The following is a 16,212-nucleotide window of genomic DNA, read 5'->3' on the forward strand; positions in this document are numbered from 1 at the left end:
GGTTCAAATGGCTCTGAGCACTATGGGACTCAACTGCTGAGGTCATTAGTCCCCTAGAACTTAGAACTAGTTAAACCTAACTAACCTAAGGACATCACGAGCATCCATGCCCGAGGCAGGATTCGAACCCGCGACCGTAGCGGTCTTGCGGTTCCAGACTGCAGCGCCTTTAACCGCACGGCCACTTCGGCCGGCGAAGTTCGTACAGCGATATGCATTATGGTATTATGGAAATGACAGTATTGGTTGCATCTACCTACTCGTGACCCACACTGTGGCATTTTTGATACATCCTGAAGTAACTTAACTCGTTCAGGTACATTACTCCGGCATCACGGGCTTTCTTCCACTCTCTTTTACTTGAGAAGTGTTCCACACAATGTGTTGGTCTCGTTGTTGTCTTTCTGCAGGGAAGACAAAGGCAGCACAAGATGCCACATACTACCTGTGTAGACATACACAATATGAGTGATTCAGAACTTATACATTAGACCAGCAATGACGGCGCCTGTAAAGTCGCCTGCAGAGAAGACCAGAGTAGGGAATTTTGTGTGCACTGGCTCCCCACAAGGATTTGACCCTTTCTCAGTTCGATGGAAAAGTTTCTTGCTACTTTACAATCTGCGGTACTTCATGATTTTCCTCCAAACATAAAGAAAATAAATCGTTGTAAACTTCGATCAGTTCTCTACGTTCAATCGTTCAATGGGGCAATAGCACAAGGCGACCAGTGCGGAAATGCAGACGTTTTCGATTTATTATTGTGTTACGTCACATGAAGTGTGATGAGACACAGTGGAGGTTCACACACTATCCTCGTGGGCGAACTGGATGTCCACCTTGCCAAGTCATAAAAGACAGGGACAGTAGGGGAATCAGTGTCCAGCACGTTCACGACGAATGGCAGCTGCAAACAACTCTCAGATAAAATCTGCAGTCTTATTAGCATCAGAGCGACCCCAGGAGCACTCTTCTGAGTTTAAACGCTCACGATGGCCACCAAACTCCCCAGACCTGAACATGATTGACCATATGTGAGATGCCTTACAACGTGCTCTTCAGATGAGATTTCCACCCCACGTACTGTTACGGATTATTGACAGTCCTGCAGTATTCATGATGTCAATTCCCTCCAGCACTACTTCAGACTTTAGTCGAACCCATGCCACGTGGTGTTGCGGCACTTGTACGTGTTCGCCGATCCCTACCGATGTTAGGCAGGTGTGCCAGTTTCTTTGGCTCTTTAGTGTATTTATACGTGTATACCTTGAATCGTATTATGTGGAGGATAGGATTTTCGCATCTATGATTCAATTCGAAAATTAAAGAGGAAACATGGTTCCCTCTGTTCCGTTAAATTTTTGGTTATGATTTTTTTCCCGTGTTTCGACTTTGATGAAATAAAGCTTCTAAGTCTCCCCAAACTGCGTTCAAGTCACCAGTGGAAACCCCATGAAAGAGCGTCTACAGGTTTTGAATTATTAGCTCGTTCAAATAAATAGGCAGACGCTACGGTTTTTAATAATACTTTAAAGTTAACCATCTTTTTTTGTAATCCGATTCTGATGAAATAAAACCTATAAGTTTCCCCAAGCTACGCTCAAGCTGTGAAAACCCCATATAATTCATTTAGTAATTTTGGAGAATATCGTAATCAAAGAAAGAGACAGACAGACAGTTTTACGTTTTGTTATTCGTGTTCAGTACTACAGATATAGATTACTAAAGAAAGCAAGAAGTTCATTGTTGGGACTGTCCACACTTCGGCAACAAATGCGTGGACAACGATCCAGAAGGGTAATCGGAATTTAATATAAAAGACAAACACTATCGCTGTGCTGCAAACAAACGAGCATCCCCGTAAGATCCCTTTCTATCATGAATTCCCATTAAAGTCCAATTTCCTGAATCTATCACATATCTATTACATAACACAGCGCTCGCCAATCAAAAGACGCCATTAGGGAGGTGAAGCCATGATCCGTTCTCATCAGAATTCCGGTTTGCAGTAGCATTTAACTTCCGTCGCAGTCTGGCGGCAGTTACCAAACATCTGCGTCCACTGGAATCTACGAGCCAGAGCGCTGTTATCGCTGACAAAAGCAGACAGTACATGTTGAAGACTCAGAACTGAAGCGTTCCTTTCGGCATGGTCGTCAGCGTTTATGGAAGAGAAAATCTCCAAAAACGGCACTTTGCACAATCAGAACTGATACCACGACATGCTGGTATTCAGAAAGGCTTAGCATTTCTTCACCCGTTTCTGTCGGCGAAACAAGTAGGACTCTGAACCTAACTGTCCGCGTTCATCATCTCGACGCCGGAGGGAACGCCCACACTTCGACAGGAAAAATCAACGTCTCCTCGGACGTGTTGCGTTTCTCAGACCAGCTTTTCAACCCCATCCTATTTGTGACTCTTTGAAATAGCAAGGAAAGGTTCATCCCGAAACTCCACTTCATCAGCATTTCCCATATTTCTCTCTGCAAGACCTTCAGTAGGCAGCAGAGGGAAAGCGTGTTCTTTCGCCTGACTGGCGACGGCATAGAGCCGGACCGGTCACATAATGTTGATTTCTGGGCGACCCCTCTCCAGGGAGTTTAACGTTTATACGTAAGCTGACAGAGAAGTCCATTACTGCAACTCTGTGAGCACATGCACTGATGTACCATCTTTTCACAGAACATGTGTATGGGCATGCTAACCTGCGCCTCCACGTCATGAGGAGATAAATTTGCCTTTGTGTAGCCTTACAACGGTAATCCTCGCTACACGCATTGTGGCCAATGGCCCTTCCCTGACAGTAGTTGCTATATAGATGCGAGCGGGAAACTCATTCCCATGCTGGATGTATACAAATTTTCCTATGGGATGCTCGACTGTGACAAAACGGAGATTAGATACAGGTAGATATACTTGAGGTGTGGGACACACATTTAAGAATACTTAACTCAATAAAGACAAGGCTATAATTACCAATAAAACACAAACTTTGTTAATTTCCAACAGATTTTATTTAACAGTACCCCAGAATAACATACTTAAATACCCTAGAATTTGGAACATTACCAAACAAACAAAGTGTCTACGGGCGTCAAAGCTCACCCTAAACAATAAATAATTTTAAAACGCACTTTACATAAATCTTAAGAAGCATACGAGAAATTAATGGTTTGCCGAGAAAACTCCCACAGTAGTAGGACACCTTTTAAGACAGACGTAACAGCAGAAGCAACTCACAATCTCTCTCTCAGAATATGATATTAAAAACCCAGTACAATGAAAGGCATCTTTCAGGTATTACAAAATTTTGAGTGACAAGTAATTGCACGTCAGAAGTGCGCGGAAACTACACCTCAGATCGAGTCTGAATGGAAGCTGACAGGAACGGTGAAGAAGGAAAGACGGTGACCTTGGCGCCACCAGGAACAAATAATAAAATGCTTAACATAAATTCGCTGGAGAACTGGAGTCTACTGATAAACACAGCGACCGCGCTATCTGTTACAATTCAAACTGGCCGCCGCCAAGGCGTCGTCCTCGCGTTTAACGACCAGCTACAACAGACCACTGCTTATCCCACTGAAATAGAACCGCAGAGTTACGGAGCAGTATCCAGAGTAACAATCCTTAAAACTTTAGAAAAATTTCAAAACAGGAATACGGCCACAAAGGACTGACACGCCATTCACATTCAGCACTTTCTACTAACATGAAATGGTGATGTACACAAATTAATCCCACAAAATTTTTCGATCACACTCACACGTATGGGACATAACTAAGTTAAGTGCACTTCTACTCGATTCAACGGTTATGCAGCATACTCTGAGTAACAGCACTTCAGACAACATTGGCTACATTTCAACAAGGCTGTCCCTATTCGCTTTGTAAATTAATAATTAAAATGTTCGTAATACAATTACGTTGCAAATGGTTAAATTTATAACTATGCCACTGGTTCTGTAGTTCCTCTACTTACAACTTCATCACTCAGGGACCAGAACTTAATCAGGAAAAAGAATTGCTAACTGAAACAATATAGATCCAAGAATATGTTCTTCTGGTAAAAGTAACACATGTAAAAGTAACACATCAATAATAAAGATGTCACATTCTCTCACGTCTTTTAGCAACACAGAGAGACAATCGCCCTTCCCACTAGATGCCGTACACACTCGCCGAGAGCACGCACGTATCTGTTCGCAGCCCCACTGCCCACCTGGTACAGAAAGGTGCAGAGTATGCGCCAGGAGCGACCGCTGACAACCAGGCTGCAGACCAGAGCACCAACCAACCGTCCAAAACCAGCTATCTCCCAACAGCGTCGTGCGCTTAAATAGCCGAAAAGCGACCCAAGAAGAAATACGCGAAACTGAGTTTGTCGCAGAGATCTTAAATGAATAGAGAGAAGCGACTGGCGCCAACGACGCCACACATCAATACTAGATATAAACAGGTGTTCCTACTATTTTTCGACACTGTTCACAGTGTGTTGCAAATTGGTATAATATAAAGCCTTTCGAAGCGTTTCCTAGAAGAAATCAATCAACTTTAGTCACATAAACCAATACCATCTCATATCATCTCATTTAGAAAGCAAAGATATGATTTATTACATCATTTGAAGCTATAACATGGCATGAGATACAACCACACAACGGCAACGTGAATCATACAGACATTGAAAAAAGAATTGCATTACCTCTTCCTTTCAAGATCTGTGGCAGGAAAAGCAAAAATTGCTTCAGGCATATATATATATATATATATATATATATATATATATATATATATATATATCCACTGCAATGTGTCCAGGTCACCAAGTAACTATAATAAATAAATAAAAAGTTGCATAACTATAAAACCGTCTGTTACCCATGGGATATTTTTACCTGTCTTGAACAACGTCAGTACGTGTCGGAACGTCAACTTACCCGGATGCAGTCTGCAATCCATTGTGGCGTACCACCGATGACGTTATCAAGCCAGCCAGTCCTGTTAGAAATTTTTCCACTCATCAGCGAGTATTCTGAGTAAGTCGTGTAAACTATGTGGACGTTGCCGACGTCCAAAAAATAGCGCATTTCAATCGTTCCCATACATGCTCGGTTGGATTTAGGTCCGGGGAAATAGCACAAAATCCCATTCTGGTGAACCTACCATGATGAAGAAATGCGTTCACGAGAATAGCACGATGGTTAGGGGAGCTAGCGTCCATCAAGATGGAATTATCGCCGATTATTGGTGATAGGGCCCCATTATTGGTTGCAGAGCACTGAGACTCCACTACGAGATGTGTATAGAGGCCCACTTAGTGCCATCCCATAACATCACTCCACCACCATCTTGTTGGGCATGTGGCTCACAGTGTTGGCGGCGTTCAATGTCCCTCATTAAGCAGCTCCAAGTGTCAATACTGGGGCCCCCATTCTGCATGATTTCTTGCCCATCTGTAACGGAGCACTTGAAGTCTCGGTGTACGACACGGTGACCGTTATAGTCGTCGGGAATTGAGATTCGCACCATTTATATGTCCCCTAACAGTTTGAAGCGATACATGACGTCCTGTAGCCTCTTCAACGGGCGAATCCTTTTATAGACCACTAACCTCTGCACCTTTTACTTAGTCGTAGATATCAATCATCCTGTGCAATTATCGAACTTGGACGACCTGTGTGGTTGAAGTCCTCAACACTACCTATCAGTTGCAACCGATTCCATGACCGCGCCACATCACAATGAGTGCAGCGCACACGTCCAGCACTAACTTGATTGACAAGCCTTCTTCTTGTAATGCAGTGATGCAGACTCGTTCACTGGTAGCGTTAGTTATTCGAGGCGTGACGGAAGTTCATTCTATTGACCCATAGGCGTCTCTAATACGTTCCTGCTTCTGGTCTACTAACCACCGAAATGTTGCAATCCGTTCGACTGCGGTGTTCTATTCTCAGGTAGCCCTCAGGGTTACTATGTGTACATTCACAAAAAAAACGTCTAGGGTGATCTTCCGCCTGTTACAGGAACGATCTCAATAACAACACATTGGGTGACACGTAGGGATGACGGAAGACTTTAGTTGATGCGTGTTCCCTGACGCCAGATTTTTCACTTGCTATAATGCATTACAGTAAGAATTTATTTTTGAAGTAAGTAAATGCTATCAGTTCCTCCTTGCCTTTAACGTCTTTAAGACTGCACCGTTATTTGAACAGGTGAAATGACCTTGGTTGGAGTAAAACAATCCGTTGTGCCCTGTCGGAATCTGTTAGGCATTGACGTGATGTGGAAAAGACCCCCATCGTCAAAACTGAGTTCAGTAACTTAATAAATTCTTAAAAACTAGTGTATCCTCAAACTTAAACACTTGCAAATGGAGACAGTCTTTTTTCTAAGATGTTGTATAAGATAAATTTTTCAGTAGATTTGACAAGTTTTTGTGTACTTTGTGTTACATACATCTGTGAAAACAACTGAAACATTGTTGGCCCCTATTTGAAAAGTTATATTATAGTCGTCCTAGCTAGTTCTGATTATCAGGTAGACTCGTTTGGGGGGGGGGGGGCGTGGTGGATTACAGAACCAAGTGCGTATGGGAGAAAGGGGGCTTACAAATTCAGTGGTAAGCGGAAGGGACGTAGTTATATGTAATTTCGTTATAGCGCTCCTGTGGGGCGGAATGTTTGCGTTGAGTAATACATCACAGCAATGTCGAGAGTAACACAATAGTGTTAAACAGTTTTCATCCGTCACAGTACAAAATAACACTGGCGCTTGTAGCACTCAGCTTGTTCGGATGTGGGAAGACAACAACAGTATCTAGCACATTCTCTTTCATTGTACCCTGTATTCGAGGTAAATCTGTGTTCTCGAAATATGTTTCTAACATCCACTCAGCTGTCTACCTAATATCAGCCTCAGAGGTCCATACGGCTGCGAAGTCGGTGGCATAGCGTGATTATGTGCGTTGTAAGTAAAGATAATGGAGTGGAATACTCCAGTCATATTTTGTTAGTAAATGGAACCGAACGCCCGAAAACTATAGCTGGAACGATGGAGTATACCAAAATTGTGTACATACCGTCTGGCAGCTGCGTTTAATTCTAACCACGTAAGAGCATGATAACAAATTATTAAGGAAATTACAAACTATTGTTTGGAACATGCTTAAAATTAATGTGAAATTAAACGTGTCTTTGGAGGTAAGAATTTACACTGAGATGATTTCGGTATTATGCAACACATTAGAGTAGACTAGGATTCACGACGAAAGATGTCTATATTCCTGTCATTTCTCGTAAGACAACATATAACAAAGGCCATATGGCAGCACTATTCCAACTTTTCAGTATCGGTGTTTTCCTTTGAGGTGACGATGTCCATTTTAAAGGGGAATGTTTAGTCATCGAACTAGGCTTTCTGTGTGAAATGAACTGTTCTAACAGGCTATGACAGATGAACATAAGACAAATATATCCCACAGATATTGCCCGTACAGCTAATAAAATTGTTATTAGGGAACAGCTGCTAATATGCCCCATGGCTGTGAAGAATGTGAAATGAAATTAAATGTAGAGGAAACGGAGCGTAAATCATCAAAGTCACAAAATATTTTGACAAAAGTAGAATTGTAATCTGGCGATATTTCACGCATTGGCAGCTGTATCACATGTAACGTTAAATGAAGAGATTGGTGATATCCTGCGAAATAAAATATAATTTGAATACGGACTAAAATCATTTTATACATCGGAGTTCGGTTCTAGTGGCTGTGGTGTCGATGGGGCGTTAAACGGCTAACATTCTGCACAATGTTGAACAACCTGAGCCTTAGGTTCCCATACTTAACAGGTCATGATCATGCACTCTACTGTATTGTTATTGTGCCACATCTGCACAGGAATACGGCACATGTACCAGGGATATACTACCTGTGAAATGAAGAGTGAAGCTTAAAACATGTGTTTGAAAGTGGACCACGATTGAAACAGGTTATGTACACAGATAATAAACAGATTACAGCCTACTTGGATAATCCTTTCATTTTCAAAATAAGATTTCACTCCACAAACTATCAAGTCTCACTACGGTCGTATCCAAGGGCGTCAGTTAAGTGAGAGTGCTCTGGTACGTCACATCTTAACATTACACAACTGACTGTGTGCCAACAACGCTACCGCATTAAATGGAATTTCATCCTATTGACTGATGTCTTCTAATTTCGTAATAATATCTGACAAACTGCCCTTATGCTTCCTTGTATATCTTATAAATTCATTCTACTGTTGGTTTTGCGTAACCACTAAACCAATATCGGAGTTTAATCAGGAAATCTCTCTATGCATGTGCAACATTTGCTTATTGACCAAGGGAAAAATAACTGTCTGCATGTCTCTTACCTGGTTCCTGTGATGATTTTAGTCTTAGAAACGTGGTAAGAAGCAGTTATGACAAAAAAATGTGGTACTCATCAAAGAAAGCATGAAAATTTGAGAAAGGAAAACAAACTAACGACAAGCCGTACAGTAACCCCCACAATTCTACAAAGAGTTGCAATTACCAATGACATCCAATTCGGTCAAAGTGAAACGGTGCCACTAAATAAGAACTTGAACCATAAACCAAACCTAAATAATAAAAAAAAACATGAAAGACACCATATACTTATTAAACATAGCTGTAGATTTTGCAAACCTTAACAACATTGAACAAACAGTCCTAAGCTGCAGGGGTAATAAAGCACTGATGGTTAGGCAACAAAAACAAATAATGTTCGAATAAAAGTACTTAAATCCGTGAATAACAAATTACAAAATCATGATCATACGGCAGTAAGAGTTGAGAAAAGTTCCACAACAATCATTATGCTGAAAGATGATTATATATTAGATAACCTTACAAATATTCCAAATAAAAGCTATTGGAAACTAACTGGAATTACCATTTTCAGAACAGGGAAAGTTGTCAAGACATTAAAAGTACTTTTCAAACATCACTAGCTCCATGGTAGAAGACCTTCTTCCATTTAAAGGTACAAAATGGTGCACGATCGACGAAGTGTGCCTGAATCATCCACACGTTACGTAACCAGTTTTAAAAAATGGTTCAAATGGCTCTGAGCACTATGGGACTCAACTGCTGTGGTTATCAGTCCCCTAGAACTTAGAACTACTTAAACCTAACTAACCTAAGGACATCACACACATCCATGCCCGAGGCAGGATTCGAACCTGCGACCGTAGCGGCCGCTCGGTTCCAGACTGTAGCGCCCAGAACCGCACGGCCACTCCGGCCGGCTAACCAGTTTTAAAAACATAAACAATTTTACTGTGCAAAAAATTGTGTAACCGACCAATTAACAATATCTGCCAAATAACTTTGGCACATTAGATAGCACATAAATATTTAGAAGTTATAAAAATTCCAAACGCTGCACAAAACACAGCCTCATAGACCTATAACAAGAAAAAGTAGTAGATACAACCGGAAATTGTTTATGGCGTTCTCTAGTGGGCATTCTTTCAAGTGATTCTAAATTGTTCAATATATTGAAAGACCACCCAGGAATCATCATATGTTGCTAGTTATAGTATCCTCGAGGTACAACACTTTCCACAATTATTTGATGTAAAACGTTGTACTGATCCAGCCTGTAGGCTTTTGGCATGTATTATTCATATTTATTTACTATATTTGTTTTCCATCAGTTGGTGACCACGACTTATCATTTTAATACGTTGCAATATCGTGTCTCGTATGTTTATTTCTTTTCTCTTATGACAAATCTTTCTTATAATGTTTGAAATAGAGGGAATCCTTCGTTTATAACTTTCGTCTTATGACACATCCAACGGTGCGTTAAGCCTAAATACGTTAGCAGAAATAATAAAATGCGAACAAGACAAACAAGTTTGGTGTTTACATTAAACATCTGTTGTTGGCCACATAGCTACAGTAATTTTATGACTCTATGCACAGTTACGTTGTCGGGGTGACCGGGCGGTTCTAGGCGCTACAGCGTGGAACCGCGCGACCGCTACGGTCCCTGGTTCCATTTCTGCCTTGGGCATGGATGTGTGTGATGTCCTTAGGTTAGTTAGGTTTAAGTAGTTCTAAGTTCTAGGGGACTGACGACCGTAGCAGTTAAGTCCCATAGTGCTCACAGCCATTTATTTATTTATTTTTTTATTTTTTCTATTTTTTTATTTATTTGATTTTTTTTTTTTTTTGCTTCCACGGAAATTATACCAAGCGACGTAGCGCAGTGGTTAGCGCACTGGACTCACATTCGGTAGGACGACGGTTCCGCGAGCGGAGATCCTGATTTCGATATTCCGTGATTTCCTAAAATCGCTTCTGCCAAATGCAGGGATGGTTCCATTAAGGGGGCACGGCCGATTTCCTTCCCCATCCTACCACAATCCGATGCGACCGATGATCTCGCTGTTTGGTCCCCTCCACCAAATCAGCAAACCAACCAACGGACATCACGTAAGTAATAATGTTATTGCATGTTACGCTCCACAACTGACTGTGTCCGGTCGCATTAAAGGAAATTTAATCAGTAGCATGATGCCTTGTGTATTTTTCAAATATCTCACACAAACGCCTTGATGCCTCCTTGTATATGTTCTTAATTCATTCTAGTCTATTTTATGCATAACCAGTCCACGCCAATATGCTATATAATCGGGGTTTCATTACGAAATCTTTCTGTGCACTTGCAAAATTAGTGTTGAGGGAGGGAAAAATGAATGTATACATGCCTCTCTCTTATGTTATTCTCACGAGCCCTGCATGATGTGTACTACACGATAGTGACAGTATAATGGTGGTAAAATCTTCCGCGAGTATAGAATACGTACATCTATCCACAGTAGAATCGATAGTACTCCGTATCTCTGCGAAAGATTGCTATTAAAGTACGCCCGATATTTCTGCAGCACTGTCGGTTGAGCTATGCCCACCAGTTACGCCCCTATCAGCCTGTACCTACTTCCGCTCTGCTGCTGTCGTCATGCCCTTTGATAAAGAATATAGACTCTGCAACAACACGCTTCATGCGGTCACACTGAAATCTTGTGTAATGTTTCAGTTTCCTAGAACATTCCAAGAACCACAAGCCTACCATTCACGTTATTTAATACGGTACTGATTTTAAGTAAAAGCTTCATTCCATGTCGCTTCTCAGGTTGTGACTTTCTTAAATAATTTACGTCTAATCTTGTAATCAGGATCAGTTGGGTTCGTTGAGTTTTCTACGGGTTTTATTTATTAACATTTAATTTCTCCTTTCACACCCCCGTTGATAACTTGTTTATTTATTTTCATTTTTCCTAATGTGTTCCAAAACACTAAGCATAAAAACGAGATTTTTCCGCCGTTCATACCTTGTGTTCTGTTTGTGATAGAAATGAAGGGTTAAGTGTTTTGGATGGGACTAACGCAAGAGATCTGTATGCCGAACAGAAGGATAATGTCGTAGAACTATCCTATAGCTCATGGTCAGTTTCTGAATATCATACACTTCCTCCAGGTTAAGCAAATGGAGCAAATAGTTGTTTATTTTGCATTATATGTTGTCTACCACGCTCCTGAAGGGGCTTACGGAGGCATCATTTAGTTCGTGGGCGGTTTTTCGCCGTCAATAACGGATAAATTACTATCAGCAGAAAACTGCTCCTATTTTTGCTGGGTATTCGCCTGATATTTATCTTGAAGTGCCATCTACCCTTTATCATACACCTTTATTTGCTATCGAGAGAAATGTCTAGCATGGTTTTTTGGGTACCAAAACGGTGCCGTGGATTCCAAGTGAAAATTATCTTATTTTTGTTATCTGTTTCCGAGATACCGAAGTTCAAACTTACCCTACTTGTACATGTAAAATACGCACGTAAAATCCGGTATGAGGCTAGAACGTAATTTATATAGAGACGAAGAACGGAGACATAAGCATCAAGTGTCTCCACTATCATCATAAAGGTTTTGGGAACCCTACGTTTTAGTACTGAAGCAAGTATTATGATATTTGTGAACTTAAAATTCTATCCCAGGTGTCAAATTAGTTTTACGTTACTTCAGTTTTAAGTAAGTAAACAAAAATAAAATTCTTGAGTCACAAAATTCTTTTCATATGACTGACATGCCCTGCTTTAGCAGGGAAAAGAAGGGAACCAACTTAAAAATCATCCTATCGGAGCACAAATAAGGCGAATACGCTCCGGTCTCAAAGACTGACTGAAAAGTGGGGTACCAGCTGCATTCTTCCACCTTCCTTAACACCTTTAAAAATTTGAGATGCAAAAGTGTTCGTGCTTCTTTATGATGAAGGAGGAGACACTGGGAATGGTAAAGAGAGGCAAAAGTGATAAATATTAGAAGACAGTTGAGGATGGTTGTGGTATACGTAGAAAGAGCGAAGGTGACAGTGGAAATGTGACAGAATGAGATGTAACAGATTCAGTGGAATAGAGCTCATTGTGGCAGAACCGCGCGAGGAGAACAGTGATAGACACAATGTCAGTTGGAGAGGAACAAAGACAAGGAGAGAGTGATGTGAGTGAGAGACAGTGACAATGAGAGACAGAGTCCATGAAAATAACAAAGGGAAAGAGAGAGCTGGTGACAATTAGAAGAGACAGAAAGGAGAGCAGTAAGGAGACTGTGACAGTGAGGGTAGGCAGTAGAGGTAGGACGGATCACAGGAAAGTGTTGCAATGGGAGAGGGTCAATAACAGAGAGACACAAAGATATAAGGACGAGATCGGTTGAGTCAGTAAGTGAGAATGGGGGAACAGGAGTAGATAGGTATGAGCGAGTTACAGTGACAGACTAGTTAATGTGTGGGAGTTAGAGGAGATTGTAAGAGTGAGAAGTGAGTTGCATGTTAAGAAGAACGGGAATATATATGCGTACAAAAAATTTTAAAGGTACCGAAGATGGTAGAATGAAGCAACTGGTACTCCATTTTTTTCCCACAGTCCTGTAAACAATAGTATATTCGCCATTTTTGTGCTCTGATAGGAGCATTTTCCTCCAGGTTTCTCGTTACGTTAGCTCAAGGCCCACTAACATCTTCCTTGTTGTAACAATCAACTTTCTTGGAGGTTATGGTAATTTCTGTTGTTTTTGGAATAATTAACGATTTTTTTCCGCGTATCTGTTCTCGAACACTTAACCGATAAACGCCCGTTAGTATTTTTCTACGTCCTAGTCGTCTTCGGTAGGCGCGATAAGCCGCGCGTTCATGCGAGATCGCATTTGTATTCCCACGAATGTATCGCTATCCAAACCAAATTATAGTTTGATGGATACGCACAAGCTGCTTAAAACGGAGACACTCCCATAACAATCAGAACCACATCCCTCTGCTCTTAAACGTCGCCAGACCTACTGCTGCGTAACGCTCGTGGAGCGGTGCACTGAGAGCCATTTGAGCGCATACCCATCATGACGCGCAGGCATTTTATGGCGGGTTCCGATCGAATGGCGCTACTCGGATTGTATTCGCAATCTCGCGCCCGCCAATTACGCCTGCGCTCACACGATCCGGGTAGCATCAGCTGGCGATGGCCCCCACAAGGAGGGGACAGATAGGGGCGTGAAAGCGGCCCACCCCCTCTTACGGGCTCGTCAGCGGGGTCGACGCGCTCAATCGAGATCCGATATTGGCTGCGTACCCAGCCGGCAGCCGCCGTGCTACAGCGCCGCTGCCGGCAGGAATTTCCCCTGCGTGCTCATCGCGCGGCAAACAGCTCAGCTCTGCAGCTATGCATTACAACTGCTCCCCGCCGAAGCAGGAGGCAGTTGTTCTCGAACAGCTGTACAGATAAACGCCCGTTAGTCCACGTCGGTAGCTGCGCCGACAGCGCGGCAGATTGCCAAGAGAAGATGACTTTTGTGGTACCGTGAAAGTGTCCTCCTTTGCTGTATAAAACACTGTCATGTCTTTGACAACACATTACGACAAGTTTCTGTAACTTGTTATTGCATTCAGCACACCATGAACAACGGGTTCACATGGGGTAGCGTTGGGTAGGATGTGACTTCAGGAAAGTAGGGTCACGTAGTCTCTATTGCTCAGTTCCGTCTCTAATATCCAAGTTGACGAATCCGGGTAACCAACCACGGACGAGAGAGACAGAAATTATCCTCTGAAGAATAGTGGGTTCCGGTAAGGGCCAATAAACCGCATCCGGAAAAAGGCTTTATTATGAAAGCTCAAGGAAGTATAGCCGGATGGACTTTTTAAGGCAAAGACATGGCAAAGTAACAAACAGTAAGAGGACCGGATCATGGAATGCGCAGACATTATAAGGAATTGGAACTCTTGGGGACCTAATTGGAAAAGTAAAAACCTATAAGATTGATATCATGGCCTTGCAAGTGATAAGGTGCAATGGACAGGGTACCTTCCAGAAACAACTGTGCGCTATGTACTACAACGGCATGGATTTATAGTCAACGAATGCAGTGATCAACGGGTGATAGGATTTAAAGTAAAACTTCCAAGGATATGTCATACATAAATAAAGGGGAAATCCTTTAACTATAATGTCTTAAATGCACAAGTCCCTACTGTGGAGAAGATAGGCAGAGGAGAGGAACTGGAGCAAGCTCACAAGCTCATCGACGGAGTCAGAAAAATAGATGTAAAGATGTTGATAGGAGATACGAGGGCTAATTTAGAACAGGAGCGGGTCTTCTCTCCTACCAAGGGTAAATGCGGCCTCCGTAAAGAGAGAATTAAAATGGACTAACATGTGTAAGTCTAACAAGTTGTCAAATAACGTGGAAATATTTGTAAAATAAGAATTTCGTTCTGATAGTGTTTAAAAACAATTTCTGAGTCTTGGCTACCTACCTGTATCATTTTATCGTTGGATTTCTCTGCCTGAACTGCTAGCATAAGGTTGTCTCTAATTTGTTGTATTATTTAGACTAATATTCCTTGTCCTAACTTCGATTTTTAAATCATTTTCCAACTGGTTTTAACGGTGAGCGTCGAGGTAAGTAGGACGTTACTACTATGGCGATGGTATTGATCGTCCACCATTGGTGAAGCCTTGAATGCATGGACAGTAAAATAGCCTCTATTTAATGTAAATTATGTTTCGAAGCCGGATACCTTTTAAAGAATCGTTGCAGTGTAAAGCAAATCCTGATATATCTTCTCATAGCCATGCATCATCTTGTTAGCAACGAGCTAACAATAACTGAATACGCTGATATCCGTCTCAGCTCCCGTCCCGATTTATCTTCTAACTGGTATCCAACAACAATCAAATTTTAGTATTCAGTTCAAGAGAAAGACGAATTATAATAACAATGTACACCACTTGATAAATTTTTCAGCATAACTTAACACGACAGTCTCTAGCACATGGTTGCAGTATAATGAATTACATAAAGTGCTTTGGGTGTCACGAGATAACAATACGAGAAACGAAACTGAACGCATGTTAATTGATATCAGGAATGTCTCTGATGTACTAGACTGCCGTAGTTTCAGGGGATCTAATCGGGACTTCGATTATTAAGTCCTCATAGCAGAAATAACATTGAAAATTATGATCACGCACAAAGTACAAGTAGAAGAAAGAGTAAGTATAATATCTCAGACCCAAGAAACGCTGCACACTAAGCTATTACTGTAGAAAATGGACTAATAGAAATCCTTCGTAACTACACTCATTACGTAAATGAGCAATGGAACAAAATCAGGAGTGAAGTATATGGTGCTGCAAAGGAAGTGATTTGTGTGGAACAGCAGACCAAAAGGAATGAATGGTATGATGAGTGTGTGGAGGCAACAAGAACAAAGAATGAAGCAGAAAAAAAGATGCAGGTCAGAGGAACGAGAATGGTTATTGATCACTATAGAGGACAGCAGATTCCGAAAGCAAAGATGAGAAGCTTTTTCGGATGGCAGTTGCAGAATTCTGAATCACTGAACAATGCTAATGAAAGCAGAATTTTTTTTTGAATGTGGTAGAAGTGACTTTCAGTCAAAACCAACACAATGCGAAGGAATAATTGGTGAACTAATACCATCATAGGAGGAACTGTTACATATTTGCGTAGCCACGTTAAGGAATTATCGCAAGCTGAGATTGCAGAAGCATTGGAATTGACTGAAAACCAACAGGTGGGAGAAAATGGAATGTGCTTGAAGCAAGAGAGTCGGCAAGCAATAAAGGAAACAGC

Source organism: Schistocerca nitens, chromosome 7 (assembly GCF_023898315.1).
Source record: "Schistocerca nitens isolate TAMUIC-IGC-003100 chromosome 7, iqSchNite1.1, whole genome shotgun sequence".
Classification (NCBI taxonomy): domain Eukaryota; kingdom Metazoa; phylum Arthropoda; class Insecta; order Orthoptera; family Acrididae; genus Schistocerca; species Schistocerca nitens.